Raw genomic sequence first — 21,140 nt, 5'->3', positions numbered from 1 at the left:
TGTTCTTTTCATTATTGCTTCTGGCTCAATTGGTTTAAAGGTATTAGACTAATTTGTTGGGGTCACAAATTGCAGAGACTTTTGTCTTTCATGGGATGCCTCAATACTTAAGATTGACTTCTTGCATGCACCTACAGCAAGTTCTATAGTTCCTGGGGTTTCTTATAATAAACAGCACAATTGTGAATGAGACTGAAGCATGTCCTGACTTTTCCTTTTATGGCAAAATTTTTGTAACAGACTTTCCCTTTCTTCACTACTGACAGCCTCTTCAAATCCCCCTTTCACTCCTCCTGAAGTGTCTGTGTTTGACACTTCCTCTTTTCTTAACTTTCCAGTGTGTTCGTTCTGTCTTCCTGTCTGCTCTTAGCTCTCAACCAGGTAAGTGGGGGTGAGGGTCTATGTCCTAACACTGGCTTTTCTTTCCCAGGTACCACCATGGCTACTAGGATATGGGAAGTGGGCTTATCTGGTATTATAGGAGCAACATATACAAGTGAAAACTGGATCTCTGCACATACATCTTTCTTACTGTCTATATTTGGAACAGCTTGGATTTCCTACCAAATATCATCTTCTGTATTTATTACCTGATGATACATGTTTTCTAGAATATTACAGGTTTGTTCTAACACCTAAATTCTCTGAACTAATTCTGCTATGTTCATTTCTTGCCCAAATAAATGTTTCCAATCCATTATTGCTTGAGCTCGCCACATTATCAGCTCTTTGTAATTGCTGCTTGCAGCAAGTCAGTTCTTTTGCAAGACCATTTCTCTGATAAATAAGAACTGAATTCATTTCCAGTGTCTGAATAAGATGCTCTCTTAACTTCACTAATCCCTTTTTCCTGGGATAAGGCTGTTGTGCCTGATCCAACTGCTCAATTTTCCTTCTCAATTTTCTCTCTAAAAAGTGTTACCAACAATATATGCAGAATTCATTGCTAGTCCCTTCACCTCCTGAGGTTCTCTCTTTAATTTTTCTTTATAAAAAATGGAACATCTTAAGTTCCATGGATCTGGGTGATCTATGAGGGTCTGATTACTCACCATTTTTGCTGACCCTCCATCACAGGTTTCAATGTAGTCCTGCAAAAAGGTCTCGAGGGGTGTCTGTGGGTCCATTAGGGTGAATGCCTGACTTGGCACCTGACCTTGTTCAATGACTCTCTTAAGAATTCCCTATTAGGAAGGTGTCCCTCCCTTAATTGCTTCCTAATTTAAATAAATATTCTATAAGGTATTACCTCTGCTGAGAAGTACTTGTGGTGCTTCCTTCCCCCTCAGCTGTTAACAGCTGGAGTACACCAAGAGGAGGGGCAGTGACCAAGGTAACCCCACAAAGTTTTTCTCAATGCTCTATCTGTGGTGCAGTTCAGACGAGTCCAAAGTTTGGGGAGCTTATTAATAAAGCTTGAGGAATTTATTAATGATGGTCTTCTTTCGTATGGCTGGTATAGAGCAGCTACTACAATTTCACCTGAAGGTGATTGAGCCAAATAGCTACATCAGGAGTAGCAGAATTTATTGCATTGATGCCTCCTTCATATTTATAAATTGGGCAGTAGGTAGTGATATCTTCTATGGGAATCACACTCGCACACTGGGGAGTCCTTCATTTTCTATTTGTGCATTAGATATCCACATCTACCATGGTTGGTTCAAATTCGGTTCATAGTTGACCAAGATGACTGTAGGAGGTCAAACCCAGGAACTTTCTGTGTGGGATCTGGCACAAGATGCTTATTATTTAAGTCTTGTTTAGCCCAATCTGCTTTCCAAGCCTCCTTCTGATCATAGCCTGATTGTATGAGGCTAAATGAATGTTCCCAGAAAAGCGTGTGGGATTTAAGATGTTGTGGGGGTAGGGGGCAGCGTGAGTGTTGTCAAGGTCTTGGTGAATAGGAAGACATCTGTTTTCCTGCATTTGCTGAGCTTCGCGGAATGTTGCAGCAGTTTGGTGTATTGGCAGGGGAGAGATGTTAGACAGGACAGGTAGCCAGGGTGTTGGCATCGACTTAAGGGTTCCCGTGATGCACCACATCACTGTATTCTGCTGGCTATCCACAAGTCATGTGTGGCTGCATCTGCTCCATAATGGTGCACAATATTCAGCTACTGAATATACAAGTGCTATTGCAGATGTTCGCAGCACTGAGACTGATGCACCCCAGGTTATACCTTTTAGCTTCTGGGGATTATGTTGGCTCTCGTTTTTACCTTTGCAGCTATCTTCTCAAGATGGTCATGGAAGGTGAGGATGCAGTTGAGTTTCACTCCAAGATATGTTGGAGAGTAATTGTGTTGCACATTTTTACCACAGAAAGCTACTTTCAGTGTGTTTTTGGCACTCCTATTATCAAGATGAAATGCACTCACAACTGTTTTTCCAGGGTTTGGTTTGAGCCTCCATTTCTGTAAATATTGTTCTATATTTTGGAGGTCCTCAGTTAATGCTTTCTCAATGTCATGGAGGTTTGCTTGGATTGTCATGACAAGATCATCTGCATAGCCACATTTTCGTGATTTAGCTGGAGACACATCACTTATGTAAATATTCAAGAGGGTTGGCGCAAATACAGAGCCTTGTGGTAGCCCATTGTTTATGATACGGGGTCAGTCTTTTTTTTTTTTTTTTTATGATAGCCAGCCTCAATGTGAGTTGTGAGTGCCAGAACTTGGTCACAACAACTACATTTAGGCCAGAAGCCTGCCTGTTCAACAGGGATAATTGGCTCAGAAAAAGGGCATATTCTTTTGAAGATGATACGTTCAAGAAGTTTATAGGTCGTACATAGTAGAGAAATTGGCCTATAGTTTCCCACTTCATCAGGGGGCTTTCCGGGCTTTGGAATGGCAATTATCATTGCCTCACGCCATATTTTAGGGATCCGTACTGTCCTTAAGGTAGCCGAGTGCAACGTTGCTAGCCATTGGAGTCCTTTGGGGCCGAGTTGGTGGAGGTGCATACCAGAATACCATCAGGGCCTGCAGCCTTCCCTTTTTTTATTGAGGCAAGTCCTTCTTTTACTTCCTCAATACTGACAGTGGAAGGTTCTCCTTGAGGATTGATGCAAGTGTTTGGTAGAGTTGTTGACACACTTCTCTTCTTGTGTGTTTTTCAAGTGGTCCTTTTGTGTTCTCCACCAGTTTGGAGACTATTGAGTTTGGCCGGATTTTTGGTGGCCGGTACTCTGTGGGATTAGTGGCCCCAAGACGTCGCATTAGTGTCCAGGCTTGACAACTTGAATGTGTAAAATCAAGGTTTTGCATGCAGTCAAGCCAGTGCTGGTGTCTTGTTGTCTCAAGGGAGCACGGAGGGGCTTTTGTGATATGAGAACTCCTGGTCTGTTTGTATTGCTGGAGCAGAAGTGGAAGATGGAAGCCTTCATGGGGCCCACTCTGTTAAGTGAGAATTCACAATGAATACCATCAACTCAGTGACCGAACATCACTCAGCGATCTCCCAGTCATCAGAGCAGCAACTCAGCTCAATGACGGTGAACCATCAGATTCACTCTACCATGCCTGATAGGGTTTCTCCCCATACACGAGTGCTGGGTCCCTTACACACAACTGCTATTTATTTATTTGGTACCACTCTGTGATATTAAATATTACTCATCAATAAGACATCTTAATTATTTTCAATACTTGCAGTATGAATAAGAGGATACTTCCCCTTAGCCTTTTATTTTATTTAAAGTGAATTTTGTAATGTGGTATTACACCATCGTGGGTTCGGCTCTAGAGTGGCTATAGTTTCAAACGTAACAGAGTGAAAATCACCTCTGCTACTTGCTTCAAATTTAGAGTCTCTAGGAACACATAAAGACCAAGGGTCGTGACCTCACATACATTTACAAGTATTAGGTCTAGTCTATTTTACAAGTTTCATTAAAGTTACAATTAAAGTTTGACAGGTTTCAGAGTAGCAGCCGTGTTAGTCTGTATTCGCAAAAAGAAAAGGAGTACTTGTGGCACCTTAGAGACTAACCAATTTATTTGAGCATGAGCTTTCGTGAGCTACAGCTCACTTCATCGGATGCATTCAGTGGAAAATACAGTGAGGAGATTTATATACACATAGAACATGAAAAAATGGGTGTTATCATATACACTGTAAGGAGAAAAGGAGTACTTGTGGCACCTTAGAGACTAACCAATTTATTTGAGCATAAGCTTTCACGAGCTACAGCTCACTTCATCGGATGCATACAGTGGAAAATACAGAAGATGTTTTTATACACACAAACCATGAAAAAATGGGTGTTTATCACTACAAAAGGTTTTCTCTCCCCCCACCCTACTCTCCCGCTGCTAATAGCTTATCTAAAATGATCACTCTCCTTACAATGTGTATGATAATCAAGGTGGGCCATTTCCAGCACAAATCCAGGGTTTAACAAGAATGTCTGAGGAACCGGGGGGGGGGGAAGGAATAAACAAGGGGAAATAGGTTACTTTTTATAATAACTCAACCATTCCCAGTTTCTATTCAAGTCTAAGTTAATTGCATCCAATTTGCAAATTAATTCCAATTCAGCAGTCTCTCGTTGGAGTCTGTTTTCGAAGTTTTTTTGTTGAAGGATAGTCACTTTGAGATCAGAAATCGAGTGACCAGAGAGATTGAAGTGTTTTCCAACTGGTTTTTGAATGTTATAATTCTTGACATCTGATTTGTGTCCATTTATTCTTTTACGTAGAGACTGTCCAGTTTGACCAATGTACATGGCAGAGGGGCATTGCTGGCACATGATGGCATATATCACATTGGTAGATGTGCAGGTGAATGAGCCTTTGATAGTGTGGCTGATGTTATTGGGCCCTGTGATGGTGTCCCCTGAATAGATATGTGGGCACAGTTGGCAACGGGCTTTGTTGCAAGGATAGGTTCCTGGGTTAGTGGTTCTGTTGTATGGTGTGTGGTTGCTGGTGAGTATTCGCTTCAGGTTGGGGGGCTGTCTGTAGGCAAGGACTGGCCTGTCTCCCAGGATTTGTGAGAGGGTTGGGTCATCCTTCAGGATAGGTTGTAGATCCTTGATGTGTTGGAGGGGTTTTAGTTGGGGGCCCGGTCACTGCAGGACATAAAGAACCAACTCTAACCGGTTTCGGCCGGTTCTATGTGCCTTGCAGGGCCCTGTGCCGAGTAGCAGAAAGCCCCTGTTGGGAAATACCTTACTATATATTCATGAGCTGCTTTTGTGTACTGCTTATTAGGGCTCGCTGTTTACCCTTCGTCGGACTCTGCCCCAGGCAAAGCTCCGGCGTGCTGGGTTCTCCGCCTTCGTGACAGCAACGCTTGGAGTCCCCGTTGCGGGTATGTCACTAACTTTCAATAAAGCCAATAACTCACGGCTTAGCTGCGTGTGGGTCTTGTTTTCCAGAGTACCTCTGCCGGCCTGCAGTGCTTCGAACACCTTGGCCCAGAACAGCACGTTAGCCACCTTTCATTTAAACTAAATGAAGGAGCAATTAAATCCTCCTTTGTTTCGTGATAGGTGAAACAATAAAAGCAGCTGTCCAAGGCATAGACCACAAGGGAAGGGCTTAGCAAGAACTAACTTGAGAAGAATAGGAGAGTTTTCCCTGGGGAATGATTGCAAATGCAGAGACTGAGGCATTGATTTGGTTGCAGTTGCCTTTGCAGTCGTGAAAGGAGCCAGAAAGACAGCAGAGAATGAGAGAAGCAGCTAGTAGTCTGGCTCTGAGAGGGAGCAGAGACAGAACTCCTCGGGGGCACAGGAGTGGCTGGAAAAGTAGCGCTGGATTTTTCTGAGCAAGGAAACTGCCCCCCCTGTTGTTTGTTCCTACTGTGTTCAGGGAAACAGCACATTGTGTACTGGTTCTTTGTAAATAAACACGATGGAACCAAATAAATACCTGACTCTCATAATCCATTTCTCTCCTTAGTGGAAACAAGTCAACAAGATCCAGAACAGTCGCTGACCACTTGTGCCAAAGTGCAACGCGGGTGTGAGGAAGTGGGATCCAGTTTCCAAAGAGAGAAATTGTGAGCTGGTATTACTGTTGACAAGACAGGTCAAATAATTGAACTTCTCACAAAACTCAAGGATAGAAAAAAGGAATTAAAACAAGACCTAAAACATGAAATGGAGACTTCGCAAAACCAATTAAAGCAACTTCTGGCAGCTTCCCAGGAAGGACAGAGATGACTTGCAGACAGAGATAAAACCTTTGCAGGGGCATTAGCTCCAAAGTGACTTGGCAGATTGGGAAACCCAGCTATAAAAAGGTTTCTTAATCATACTCTCCAACATCTGAGTAGCACAGATAATGGGATGTCAAGAAGGATGAACGAGGTGACCATCAATCTGCCTGTCATGGACTTGAAGGTTTTCCAGGAAATAGGGGAGACGAGGCAAGCTGTGGCCAAGCTGGAATTCACTAACAGAGATGAGCTGCAGCAAGGACTTAAAGTTACATTGAGAAGGAAATCAAACATCATAGACCACAGTGAAAGGCAGCTGTGTGGATGAGGAATTTGGCCAGCTGGAGGACTTGGGTAAGACTGGGCATTTACAATAATTTTCTACCCTGTTTGTAACCCACAGAGTCCCAGGGGGGAAGGTTCAATCATCCCAGCTTAATAATATTAAAGCCCAATATCTCTGAAGAGAAAACTCCCTGGGAATCTTATTTGGCTTAGTTCCATCATTGCCCGAATGAATGTCTGGGAGATGAACAGACTGGGTGGTTGCTAGCAGCCAGCTTGGGTGGCCCAGCTCTGACTGTACTGCAGAATTTACCCCGCAGAAAAGAGACCAAGTTTTCCAGATCTGGGACAAGGCCTTGATATGTGGTGTGACAAACTGGGACAATGTCTGTAGTATCTTTTATGAATATTATGTGTGATTCGGTTTCCCTGTTCAAATTCATATGCTGCCTGTTTGAACGCACAGAGCTTAATCAAAGGGGGCTGTAAAAATCTTGTTATAGAACATAGCAGGAAGGGTAAAACAATGACACAGAGAAATGAACCTCCCATACACAACCTCAAAAGTGTGACGATAACATTGGCTGGGCCCACAACTGGTGAAAAAATTAACTTAGCTAGCTTCATCCAAACTAAGCCTTGGACCAAAAGGAGATGGAACCCCTAAAAGACCCTAAATAAGGGAGGAGCTTTGGGGGAGACCTGAGAGAGAGGCTGCCAAGGATGTGTAGTGAAAAGGTTGACAATCTGACGACTGTCTTAAACACAAAGACAGAGGGGCCAGGCTGCAAGCAGTGTAGGTTGTTTCTCCCAACTCAGATGGGAAATAAGCCGGACCCATCTAAACAATGGATAGAGAGGGCAAGCTTCAGTAAAGGAGTATGCATGCAGGTCTATTTGTTATTTTAAATCTACTTCTTTAAGTACTATGTGCCTTTGAGGCAGAATAAATCACGTTATGTTTTGGAGATGCTGTTTTTGTATCACTGCAAACATATGCTGTCACAGGCAGGGCTGGATTTCTAGTGAGGCATAGTAGGCATGTGCCATGGGGCGCTGGCGTTCTAGGGGTGCCTAAAAGTTAAAAGGGGGTGAAAAGTTAAAAAGTTCACAGAGTAGACCCTCAGAGTTACGGACGCCTCGGGAATAGAGGTTGTCTGTAATCCTGAAATGTTCCATAGTTCTGAAGAAGAGGTTACTGACTTCAGCCACATAAGGGGTTGAGCCTGCAGCCACAGGGGGTGTGCGGGATTCCGGATGTGGGTGTGGGGAGCCGGGGGTTCTGATTCCGAACGGGGGGCTCGGGGCTTCTGCGCGGGGCAGCACCGGGGCTCAACACTTTAGATCTGGAGGGAGCACTGGGGTCGGGGCAACAGTCCTGCAGCTCCACTCCTGGTTTCAGCCTCACAGGGGGCTCCGGGGCTTGGGGTTCAGCGGGGCAGGGAGGGAGGCCAACACTGGCACTCTCCTCCGGGCTGAAGTCCCAAGGCCTGGTGCCCCCTGTGGGGCTGAAGCCCTGAGCCCCAGTGCTCCTGAGGGTCAGAAGCCCAGAGCAGCACAGTATTTACTATTTTTTGGTTTTGTCTGCTCTGCTACCTGAGCCTGGGCTGCCGCCTGGTGAGGGATAGGCGTGGGGGGAGGGGAAGGAGAACCTGAGTCCGGGCTGCCTGCTAAGGCATTGGTGGGGGGGGGGGGGGCGGGGAAGAAGGAGAGCCAGAGCTGTCAGTCTGGGGTGGCTGGGCTCCAGCTGTCCCCTTTATCCCCACCACCCGGGTGTGCACAGCCCTTCTGAATCAGCCCCAGCCACCAGGGCTGCCAGCCAGAGCTCTTTAAAAAAAAAGAAAAAAGAAAAGAAAGCACACAGCTCACGCATCCCTTGACATATTCCCGGGCCTCCCTTAGGAGGCCCACCCCATAGTTTGAGAACCGCTGCTATACGGTACTGACATGACTAAATGAAGCGGTATATAGGATACAGGAATAAGATCATTATACAATATAGGATATCTTATGATGATGATTTTGTACATTGCCTGCACTATAGGATGCCAAGCCCAGCAGGAGTGCCATAGACTTTAAGGCCAGAAAGGACCATCATGATCATCTAGTAGGACCTCCTGCACATGGCAGGCCACAGAATCTCACCCACCCACTCCTGTAATAGACCTCTAACCTCTGACTGAGTTCCTGAAGTCCTCAAATCATGATTTAAAGTCTTCAAGTTACAGAGAATCCACCATTTACACTAGTTTAAACTTGCAGGTGACCTGTCCCTTTTGCAGAAGAAGGAAAACCACCTCCCTCTCCCACCCCAGGTCTCTGCTAATCTGACCCAGGGGAAAATTCCTTCCTGGCCACAAATATGGTGATCAGTTAGACCCTGAGCATGTGGGCAAGGCCCACTAGCCAGACACCTGAAAAAGAACTCTCTGGAGTAACTCAGAGCTCTCCCTACCTAGTGTCCCATCGCCGGCCATTGGAGATATTTGCTACTAGCAGTCCCATGTCAGTTATATGCCACTGCAGCAGTTTCATCACACCATCCCGTCCATAAATTTATCAAGCTCAGTCTTGAAGCCAGTTAGGTTTTTTGCACCCATTGCTCTCCTTGGGAGGCTGCTCCAGAACTTCACTCCTCTGATGGTTAAAAACCTTTGTCTATTTCAAGCCTAAACTTGTTGATGGACAGTTTATATACATTTGTTCTTGTGTCAACATTGGCACTTAACTTAAATAACTCCTCTCCCTCCCTGGTATTTATCCCTCTGATGTATTTATAGAGAGCAATCATATCTCCCCTCAGCCTTCATTTGGTTAGGCTAAACAAGCCAAACTCTTTGAGTCTCCTCTCATTACATAGGTTTTCCATTCCTCTGATCATCCTAGTAGCCCTTCTCTGCACCTTTTCCAGTTTGAATTAATCTTTCTTGAACCTGGGAGACCAGAACAGTCTTCTAGAGGAGGTCCCACCAGTACCTGGTATAATGATACTAACACTTCCCTATCCCTACTGAAAATACCTTGCACCCTATGATCACATTAGCTTTTTTCATGGCTACATCACGTTGGCATCTCATAGTCATTCTGTGATCAACTAATACACCAAGGTCTTTCTCCTGTCACTTCCAACTGGTATATTCCCAGTTTATAGCAAAAATTCCTGTTGTTAGTTTCTAAATGCATGACCTTGCACTTTGGACTATTAAATTTAATCCCATTTCTATTACTGAAGTTTTCAAGGTCCTCCAGATCTTTTTGTATGATATTCCGGTCCTCCTCTGTATTGGCAATTCCTCCCAATTTTGTGTCATCCACAAATTTTATTAGCACACTCCCATTTTTTGTGCCAAGGTCATTAATAAAAATGTTAAATAAGACTGGTCCCAAGACTGATCCCTGAGTAACTCCACTAGTAACCTCCCTCCAGGTGGACATTCACCTTTCACCATGACCCGTGGTAGTCTCCTCTTTAACCAGTTCCTTATCCACCATTCAGTTCTCATATTAATCCCCATCTTCTCCAATTTAACTAATAATTTCCCATGTGGAACTGTATCAAATGCCTCATTGAAATCCAGATAGATTAAATCTCCTACATTAATTTATTTTTTTACACAAAGGAATCTTCTCAAAAAAAGAGATCAGGTTGGTCTGGTATGATCTACCTTTTGTAAAACTATGTTGTATTTTATCCCATTTACTTTTTGCCTCTATGTCCTTAATTACTTTCTCTTTCAACATTTTATTTAAGATTTTGCTTACACTTAAGGTCAAACTAACAGGCCTGTAGATTCCTGGATCATTTTTTCCCCCTTTTTTAAAAGAATAAGGACTGTATTAGCAACTCAGGAGCAACCCCTGAATTGACAGATTCATTGAAAAACCTTGCTATTGAGCTTGCAATGTCATGTGCCAGTTTCTTTAATATTCTTGGATGGAGATTATCCAGGCCCCCTCACCTGTTGGTTTATTTCCATTAAGCTATTTGAGTTTGACTTCCACCTCAGATGTGGTCATTTCTACTTCCATAGGAATTACTTGATACTGTAATACACATGATAAATAATAATATTTTCTGGGGAGATAGAAGAATAAGGAGCACAATAATGCCAAGTGAATTTTTGTGTCAGTTTGCAATAGACTAACTGAATCATTTAGCAGCTCTATTTCATTCCTTGGTTCCTATTTTACAAAATAACTATAAAGCTGTCAAGGTTCCTTCCCCACTCTGAACTCTAGGGTACAGATGTGGGGACCTGCATGAAAACCTCCTAAGCTTACTTTTACCAGCTTAGGTTAAACTTCCCCAAGGTACAAACTATTTTACCCTTTGCCCTTGGACTTCCACTGCCACCACCAAACTTTATCTGGGTTCCTGAGAAAACGTTGTTTGGAAACATCTTTCCCCCCAAAATCCTCCCAACCCTTGCACCCCACTTCCTGGGGAAGGTTTGGTAAAAATCCTCACCAATTTGCATAGGTGACCACAGACCCAAACCCTTGGATCTTAAGAACAATGAAAAAGCATTCAGTTTCCTTACAAGAAGACTTTTAATAGAAGAAAAAAAAGAATCACCTCTGTAAAATCAGGATGGTAAATACCTTACAGGGTAATTAGATTCAAAACATAGAGAATCCCTCTAGGCAAAACCTTAAGTTACAAAAAAGACACACAGACAGGAATAGTCATTCTATTCAGCACAGCTATTTTCTCAGCCATTTAAAGAAATCATAATCTAACACATACCTAGCTAGATTACTTACTAAATTCTAAGACTCCATTCCTGTTCTGTCCCCGGCAAAAGCATCACACAGACAGACACAGACCCTTTGTTTTTTTCCCTCCTCCCAGCTTTTGAAAGTATCTTGTCTCCTCATTGGTCATTTTGGTCAGGTGCCAGCGAGGTTACATTTAGCTTCTTAACCCTTTACAGGTGAAAGGATTTTTCCTCTGGCCAGGAGGGATTTTAAAGGTGATTATCCTTCCCTTTATATTTATGACAAAAGCTAAACCTTGCATTGCCTTTCAGGCCTTAATTCAAACCTGTAGATGGTGCCATTTTACTTCTTTTTCTGTATGTGCCATTTAAAATTAGACATAAAGCATCATAACTGGCTGGCAGCCTTGTCATAGATTCCAAGGCCAGAAGGGATCCTTTGTTACTTTAGGAGTTCAGAGAACCACTGTGATGTGTGAATTCATTTTGTTAAAAATTGCTTTGACCTGATACCTCCTTGAGTTTCAGACGCTAAAGACCAGGCTTCTTTATTCTCAGCCTGCTTCATGCTTCTGATGGGCACACACATTACAGGAGTACAACTTATGCTTCTGTAATTCATGAGACTTATTCTTTGCCACTATTGTCTGCTCTGTCAGTGGCCCAAGGGGGTGTATCCAAAAAATGTTACAAATTACAAAAGGAAAACAGAAAGTGCCATCATCCTCCAGTTACTAGCATACTGGGAAAAATTGGCTGTAGAAAAATGCAAAGTGAGGCTATCCCTGGGGAAAAAAACCTCACAGATTACCTATCTATAGCTATCCTAATTACTTATGTGGCTTCCATTACTGTAGTATCTAAGTACCTCACAATCTTTAATGTATTTACCCTAACACCCCTAAGAGGTAGGGGGTGCTATTGTCCTCATTGTAAAGATGATGAACTATACCTAAGATTTAGGGTAACCATTCCTTTGTGGGGGGAGGGGGTCAGCTTCTCTAGTGTATCCTGTGTGAGATTCAGCGTCTGATGAAATATCTCAGCCCCCTCAAGAGGAGGACTGCAGATCTGGGTTCACAAACAAGAGTCCAGCCAGCACATTCACCATGAATTGTAATGTGCTGGAGAGGGCTCTGAGGTACCTCTTGTTAAAATTTCCACTCCAGATTGAAGGGATGCTTATGGTGAATTGCCTGGGGATCAGCTTCTCTCTGGATACCAAAAAAGCATCTCTGCTAGAGAGAACTAATCTGAAGGGTCATAAAAAGACTTTTGAAGAGTAATTCTTTAGCCTTTGGAATTAAACTCTTTGCACCAAATATCTGGTGTTTTCAAAGTATTTCTGGTGGGGAGGGTCATATTAGACTTTCCTGAAAAAGTCATCATCCTTCATCCTAAATAACATACACTGGAAACTACCTCATAATGCTCAGTGTACCCTTCAGGAACAAAGCAGAACCTTTTTAATGGGCAGATAATTTATTTGTTAGCCAACTGGTGCAGCATCCCTCCTTGGCCATGGGCGTGAGAAAGTATTATTGTTTAGATGGGAAACCAGACTAATAGATTTTCCAATCTCTCACCACCTTTCAGTGGGCACATGAGCCCCTAGGATACTGGCATTATCACACACTCTGGAAGATGATTATTGCAGGACCTCCTGGTTATAACATTATAAAGCACATCACTGCCAGAACAGGTGGTTCCCACCCAAGGATGCATCACAACCACTTAACCAAGACATTGGGCCTGATCTATTAAACAGGGCCCTGTAAGGCAAAGTGAAAATATACAAGAAATAATATGTTTAGGAAATAATCCCCTCACATTTTAGAGCCATCGACATCAAGCAACCCTCTCTAGACAAAGAAAATCTCTCCAGGAGCTCTGAGCCCAGTCTCTTCCTTTATGGAGCTCAAAACACCTGGTGGGCAATTATTGATTGAAGGAAATTAGCTTTCAGTTATCCTTCCCATACAGTATCACCTGCTCCATTTACAAATCCCTGGAACTCCCAGCTTGTCCAATTAGCATCCCCCCACCATCAAGCATCCCCCTGACCCATCCCCCGCCATCAAGGATTAGGAAAGCAGCTTTCCCATAGGGATTTAACCCTTCACCTGCCATGTTAACTGGTATTAGACATACACTTTTAGGAAAAGGATATTTTTGCCCCTCTTCTGAGTGATAGCAAATGCCCGAGACCTTGCAGGTCAGCTTCATAGTGGAGAGAAATCAGTGTAGTAGAATCTGGGTATATTCTAAGTATAACTTGTTTTATTTACATAAACACTAGTCCTGGAACAGAAGTGGTCATATAGCATGCAAGGTAATCCCCTCTTTCAGGAATTTCAGCCAATGCCTAGTTACAAGGGAGGAATTCTGCCTCAAGAATTTATTTCAGACAGCAAATTCTCCTGGTCCTCCCTCTGCCCAGGACAAAATCAGCACAGCTTCCCCAGGTGAAATATTTGCTTGCATGCTAAGAAAAAGAACTTGGAAGACTACTTGTAACAGTGCAACCTGCCATAGAATATTGTGTAAAAATATAAATAAACCCAAGCAGTGCTAGGTGAAAGGTCACATTTCTTCATGTGGAACAGCTAGCTCTTTATGAGACTCAGTGTGGCCTAATGGATAGAGTACTGGATCAGGATATGTGGGTTCTATTCCTGACTCTGCCACTGGCCTACAGAGTGACCTCAGGCAAGTCTCTTTCCCTCTCTGTGCCTCAATTTCCCCATTTGTAAAATAGAAATAATGATACTGACCTCCTGTTGCAGTCTGTACCCCTATATTCATGCCTTTTACAGGTCTATGATGAATTTTATACAAAGTATGCCTTGTGCGGTGTCATTTGAAAACTCATTATTTGCTGACCATTATTGTCCTGGTAAAATGTGTGTGTGGCAACATTGCACATACAATTATAAGATTCTATTGTATGATATGACTAAGACATGTTCCAAGTCTGGGGATCAGTCACAAACCGGTTCCCCAGCGACAAAAGGTTAGCTGATGCCTTAGTCAGGTGTCAACAAAATCAAATGGACCATCACCTGGTTAAGTATTCATTCTTTGGACACACAACAACCTCACTTCTGGGCTAGAAAGTTGTGAACTCAAGTATCACTGCAGGACTTGGGTTCATACGCAGTGCTAACATTGTAGAGCACTATGCACTGTCAGAGGTCACCCCACTGAAGCTCCCAACTTCCCCGGGGGTGTAATATGTTTTCTTTAACAGAGCCATCTGTGTAGACATGACTGTTACTGGTACCGTCTTTTACTAACACGAGTATGGAGGGGGACGCATTCATATTGACACTTTAAATAAGTTTTATTAATAGCCTGGTTTAACACGATCTTTTACAGCTGCCTGTGAAAATGGATGCCATGACCCCTACCATGAGGGAGTCTGAGCTGGTTCATTCTTCCATTTTGTCCTTTTCCGGATTTTCCTCTTGAGATCTGTGTCTCAGACATGAGCAAAAACAGCTGATGCATGATATATTTACTCTCACAGGGCTAGCAATGTATAAGTTCTCAAAGGCCTCTAGAAAGGCATTGTCAAGCTGTTGAAAGATTTTCAGAAAAGGAACAGTGTAAGCACCCCACTGCTTGTTTTTAGATTTACTCAATCCCGGGTCAGTTCCTAACCCTAATACACCCCATCCTCAAACGTCACTTCTTAATCATTCATTTACCTAAGTGATGTTCACCTTGTCCGCCGGTGACTCCCCCAAGCCATGATCACCTTCCACCTCCAGGGGGGTGGATGATGAGAGGTTGTCACACTCATCAGGGTGCCTCATGAGGGTTTGGGTTTCGGGGTCAGGTTCCGACGTATCCATCAATGGTTGAGTCAAAGCGCCCTCGTCGGAAGTGTCGCTGATGTAGCGCTTTCTCCACACAAGTCCAAAGGTGCTTGGGGCTAAAACAAAGTCCAAAGTTCTCACGGGGCGGTGAAGGAGTCCATGTTTCCTCTCAGCCTTTCCACAATTTCTAAAACATACGTTCTTGGTTAGGGATGGCCTCTTCTGCCCGACACTGGGACTTCTGGGGTGATGGTGCTGCACTCTGATTGGCAGAGGGTGGTGGGAGAAGTTCTTAGAGGGGTCACACGACCCTCTTCTGGGCGGTTCATCCCATCCCAGAACCTGCCCTATTTTGGTCAAATCTGCTCTCAGGGCAGTCCTCTGCAGCCGAAACCCATCAGAATTGTTTGAGAGTAGAGGGAGGAGTTGTTAGAGGGGTCACATGACCCACTTCCGGATGGGTCACCCCACTCTGGAACTCCCCAATTGGTCAAATCTCCTCTTGAGGTGGTCCTACAGGGGTGAAATCCATCCTGAATGGTAGAGGGTGGTGGGAGGACGCACGGTCACATGACACACCTTGCTTCCAGTCATGTGTCTGCCTTGACACTGGAAGTAATATCCCCATGGGGCAGGACTTCCAGTGATAAGTGGGCGCTGCTTAAGGGATCAAGGGGCGGGATTAACATTTGATTGACAGTAGGGCCCTTACACTACTATCCTCAACAAGGGGTGAACAGAATGGTACAGACTATCACAGTACCACATTAGCGCAGCTTTTCAGCTGCCTTTGTGTTGTCTGAACAGTGCAAAGCAACTAGAAGCAGGACCAAAGATCTAGCCACATGTTCCAAGTACAGAAGGAAAACGCTTGCCATGAAGAGGAAAAGCCTATGAAAAAGTACAAAAAAGGAATTTGCTTATTGAATCTTGTCTAAAACAGAGCTCTACACCACAGCATAGGCAGATGGATCATCATAAAGTATTCCCCCAGTATATCTTCAGGGGCGATAGGGGGCCTCCAGAAACCACCTCTCCTTTATTGCACAGAAACAAGGAGGAGTTGGGCAATCCAATATTCCAGCCCTCCTTTCCCCGAGGCTTATAAAGCAATCCAAGTCCTTCTTGCACAATCTCCTTTCACCACCAGGTTTCTGGATATTGTTTGTGTGACCTGAATGACAAACTCCTACCTGAGTTGAGACAACCTCCAGGCTCAAGGCCAAATTCCCAAATTAAACCTCTCAATTTCCCAGGCCAGGCCTCTGGAATTGCACTCAGAACACTCTGACCTCCCACACAGGTGTCTGTATGAATGGAAGCATATTTAAGGTCTGCTCCTGCTCCCACAGAAATTAAGATTTTGCCATTGATCTTACAGGGTGTAGAATCAGATCCCTAAAGAGGGTGTCTCACTTGCACAGGCAGTAATTCCACGGAAGGCAAGGGTACTAAACAAGCATACATGAAATCAGAATCAGGCCCAGAAAGCATAAGCAGGTGTAGTTTCAGAGTTCAGTTTTAATCTTGTATGTGTGTTCTTATTGAAGTTCCAGAGCATGTTACCACAAGTCTTACAGAATACATCAATTTATTGCAAGAAGCCTACATTTAGGCATTGAGGTAAGAACATTTTGAGCTATATTTCTAAGTTTATATAGTACCTCCATGCTGAGGAAAGTTAATTGTTCCCTTTCTTCAATTACAACCATTGGCATCAAGTGCTTTACTTATATATTATAACTATTTTATATAAGTATTTGAAGCTGATGACTTCCCTACCAAGAATACATTTGCAGATGCACACCCAAAATGCCTTTTGGATATGCTCACTTGTGTTTCTCTCTTTGAGGTGTGTCCAAAACCTGAAATGGCATGACCTGTTTTAGGCAGCTGAGTGTGTACTGTGGTTTCAAAAGGAGCAGGAGTTTCGCTTCTGCTTTTATTTACCTAGCCAGAACTTCTCCTGATGGAGAACAAAAAAGGCCTTACCCTTTTTCACTAATACAAGAAGCAACTGATGCAGAGATTAAGTGGGAAGCCAAAGGAATGAAACTGGATGGAGGAGTGAGAAAAGAAGGAGGAAATAATTCTATTAATTCAGTGATCTGCTCAGGTCAGTCACTCAGTTCTCATTCCTAGTCCCATCCCTGTCTGTGCTCTGTTCTCTGTCTCAGACATGTGCTGCAGCCAGGTAGGATTCTAAATCTCTTTTGGTTTCCAAGTTAGTTGTGACTTTTGGTCTCATATATTAACCATCGACTTTCTTTCTATGCATAAATGAGCCACAGTACATTATGTCCAGAACTATACAGTGCATACTATGGATGGGGTTAAGAGTAGCCATAAATACCTGAAAAGAGAAAAGGAGTACTTGTGGCACCTTAGAGACTAACCAATTTATTTGAGCATGAGCTTTCGTGAGCTACAGCTCACTTCATCGGATGCATACCGTGGAAACTGCAGCAGACTTTATATATACACAGAGAATATGAAACAATACCTCCTCCCACCCCACTGTCCTGCTGGTAATAGCTTATCTAAAGTGATCATCAGGTGGGCTATTTCCTGCACAAATCCAGGTTTTCTCACATCCCCCCCACCCCCATACACACACAAACTCACTCTCCTGCTGGTAATAGCTCATCCAAACTGACCACTCTCCAAGTTTAAATCCAAGTTAAACCAGAACATCTGGGGGGGGGGGGTAGGAAAAAACAGGAGGAAACAGGCTACCTTGCATAATGACTTAGCCACTCCCAGTCTCTATTTAAGCCTAAATTAATAGTATCCAATTTGCAAATGAATTCCAATTCAGCAGTTTCTCGCTGGAGTCTGGATTTGAAGTTTTTTTGTTTTAAGATAGCGACCTTCATGTCTGTGATTGCGTGACCAGAGAGATTGAAGTGTTCTCCGACTGGTTTATGAATGTTATAATTCTTGACATCTGATTTGTGTCCATTTATTCTTTTACGTAGAGACTGTCCAGTTTGACCAATGTACATGGCAGAGGGGCATTGCTGGCACATGATGGCATATATCACATTGGTGGATGTGCAGGTGAACGAGCCTCTGATAGTGTGGCTGATGTTATTAGGCCCTGTGATGGTGTCCCCTGAATAGATATGTGGGCACAATTGGCAACGGGCTTTGTTGCAAGGATAAGTTCCTGGGTTAGTGGTTCTGTTGTGTGGTATGTGGTTGTTGGTGAGTATTTGCTTCAGGTTGCGGGGCTGTCTGTAGGCAAGGACTGGCCTGTCTCCCAAGATTTGTGAGAGTGTTGGGTCATCCTTTAGGATAGGTTGTAGATCCTTAATAATGCGTTGGAGGGGTTTTAGTTGGGGGCTGAAGGTGACGGCTAGTGGCGTTCTGTTATTTTCTTTGTTAGGCCTTTCCTGTAGTAGGTAACTTCTGGGAACTCTTCTGGCTCTATCAATCTGTTTCTTTACTTCCGCAGGTGGGTATTGTAGTTGTAAGAAAGCTTGACAGAGATCTTGTAGGTGTTTGTCTCTGTCTGAGGGGTTGGAGCAAATGCGGTTGTATCGCAGAGCTTGGCTGTAGACGATGGATCGTGTGGTGTGGTCAGGGTGAAAGCTGGAGGCATGCAGGTAGGAATAGCGGTCAGTAGGTTTCCGGTATAGGGTGGTGTTTATGTGACCATTGTTTATTAGCACTGTAGTGTCCAGAAAGTGGATCTCTTGTGTGGACTGGACCAGGCTGAGGTTGGTGTGGGATGGAAATTGTTGAAATCATGGTGGAATTCCTCAAGGGCTTCTTTTCCATGGGTCCAGATGATGAAGATGTCATCAATATAGCGCAAGTAGAGTAGGGGCTTTAGGGGACGAGAGCTGAGGAAGCGTTGTTCTAAATCAGCCATAAAAATGTTGGCATACTGTGGGGCCATGCGGGTACCCATAGCAGTGCCGCTGATCTGAAGGTATACATTGTCCCCAAATGTGAAATAGTTATGGGTAAGGACAAAGTCACAAAGTTCAGCCACCAGGTTAGCCGTGACATTATCGGGGATAGTGTTCTTGATGGCTTGTAGTCCATCTTTGTGTGGAATGTTGGTGTAGAGGGCTTCTACATCCATAGTGGCCAAGATGGTGTTATCAGGAAGATCACCGATGGATTGAAGTTTCCTCAGGAAGTCAGTGGTGTCTCGAAGGTAGCTGGGAGTGCTGGTAGCGTAGGGCCTGAGGAGGGAGTCTACATAGCCAGACAATCCTGCTGTCAGGGTGCCAATGCCTGAGATGATGGGGCGCCCAGGGTTTCCAGGTTTATGGATCTTGGGTAGTAGATAGAATATCCCAGGTCGGGGTTCCAGGGGTGTGTCTGTGCGGATTTGATCTTGTGCTTTTTCAGGAAGTTTCTTGAGCAAATGCTGTAGTTGCTTTTGGTAACTCTCCGTGGGATCATAGGGTAATGGCTTGTAGAAACTCGTGTTGGAGAGCTGCCGAGCAGCCTCTTGTTCATATTCCGACCTATTCATGATGACAACAGCACCTCCTTTTGGCACCCTGACAGCAGGATTGTCTGGCTATGTAGACTCCCTCCTCAGGCCCTACGCTACCAGCACTCCCAGCTACCTTTGAGACACCACTGACTTCCTGAGGAAACTACAATCCATCGGTGATCTTCCTGATAACACCATCTTGGCCACTATGGATGTAGAAGCCCTCTACACCAACATTCCACACAAAGATGGACTACAAGCCGTCAAGAACACTATCCCCGATAATGTCACGGCTAACCTGGTGGCTGAACTTTGTGACTTTGTCCTTACCCATAACTATTTCACATTTGGGCACAATGTATACCTTCAGATCAGCGGCACTGCTATGGGTACCCGCATGGCCCCACAGTACGCCAACATTTTTATGGCTGACTTAGAACAACGCTTCCTCAGCTCTCGTCCCCTAACGCCCCTACTCTACTTGCGCTATATTGATGACATCTTCATCATCTGGACCCATGGAAAAGAAGCCCTTGAGGAATTCCACCATGATTTCAACAATTTCCATCCCACCATCAACCTCAGCCTGGTCCAGTCCACACAAGAGATCCACTTCCTGGACACTACAGTGCTAATAAAGAATGGTCACATAAACACCACCCTATACCGGAAACCTACTAACCGCTATTCCTACCTACATGCCTCCAGCTTTCACCCAGACCACACCACACGATCCACCACACCACACGTCTACAGCCAAGCTCTGCGATACAACCGCATTTGCTCCAACCCCTCAGACAGAGACAAACACCTACAAGATCTCTGTCAAGCTTTCTTACAACTACAATACCCACCTGCGGAAGTAAAGAAACAGATTGATAGAGCCAGAAGAGTTCCCAGAAGTTACCTACTACAGGAAAGGCCTAACAAAGAAAATAACAGAACGCCACTAGCCGTCACCTTCAGCCCCCAACTAAAACCCCTCCAACGCATTATTAAGGATCTACAACCTATCCTAAAGGATGACCCAACACTCTCACAAATCTTGGAAGACAGGCCAGTCCTTGCCTACAGACAGCCCCGCAACCTGAAGCAAATACTCACCAACAACCACATACCACACAACAGAACCACTAACCCAGGAACTTATCCTTGCAACAAAGCCCGTTGCCAATTGTGCCCACATATCTATTCAGGGGACACCATCACAGGGCCTAATAACATCAGCCACACTATCAGAGGCTCGTTCACCTGCACATCCACCAATGTGATATATGCCATCATGTGCCAGCAATGCCCCTCTGCCATGTACATTGGTCAAACTGGACAGTCTCTACGTAAAAGAATAAATGGACACAAATCAGATGTCAAGAATTATAACATTCATAAACCAGTCGGAGAACACTTCAATCTCTCTGGTCACGCAATTACAGACAAAACAAAAAAACTTCAAATCCAGACTCCAGCGAGAAACTGCTGAATTGGAATTCATTTGCAAATTGGATACTATTAATTTAGGCTTAAATAGAGACTGGGAGTGGCTAAGTCATTATGCAAAGTAGTCTGTTTCCTCTTGTTTTTTCCTACCCCCCCCCCAGATGTTCTGGTTTAACTTGGATTTAAACTTGGAGAGTGGTCAGTTTGGATGAGCTATTACCAGCAGGAGAGTGAGTTTGTGTGCGTATG

At 44.1% G+C, this 21,140-nt stretch overlaps 1 protein-coding gene across 3 annotated transcripts in view; it reads left to right on the top strand.

The window, feature by feature from the left end:
- Nucleotides 1–297: 297 nt before the first annotated feature.
- LOC140907008 (N-acetyllactosaminide beta-1,6-N-acetylglucosaminyl-transferase-like) overlaps nt 298–21,140 on the top strand; it is a 58,921-nt gene continuing 38,078 nt past the window's right edge. For all 3 annotated transcript variants that reach the window (XM_073332075.1, XM_073332077.1, XM_073332078.1), the window contains exons 1-2: nt 298–381; nt 5,916–6,528. The gene's annotated coding sequence lies outside the window, so the exon portion shown is untranslated. The remainder of the gene's footprint in view (nt 382–5,915; nt 6,529–21,140) is intronic.

The sequence above is a fragment of the Lepidochelys kempii genome, chromosome 2, assembly GCF_965140265.1.
Source record: "Lepidochelys kempii isolate rLepKem1 chromosome 2, rLepKem1.hap2, whole genome shotgun sequence".
Taxonomy (NCBI): Eukaryota; Metazoa; Chordata; order Testudines; family Cheloniidae; genus Lepidochelys; species Lepidochelys kempii.
This window is presented reverse-complemented; position numbering and strand designations above follow the sequence as displayed.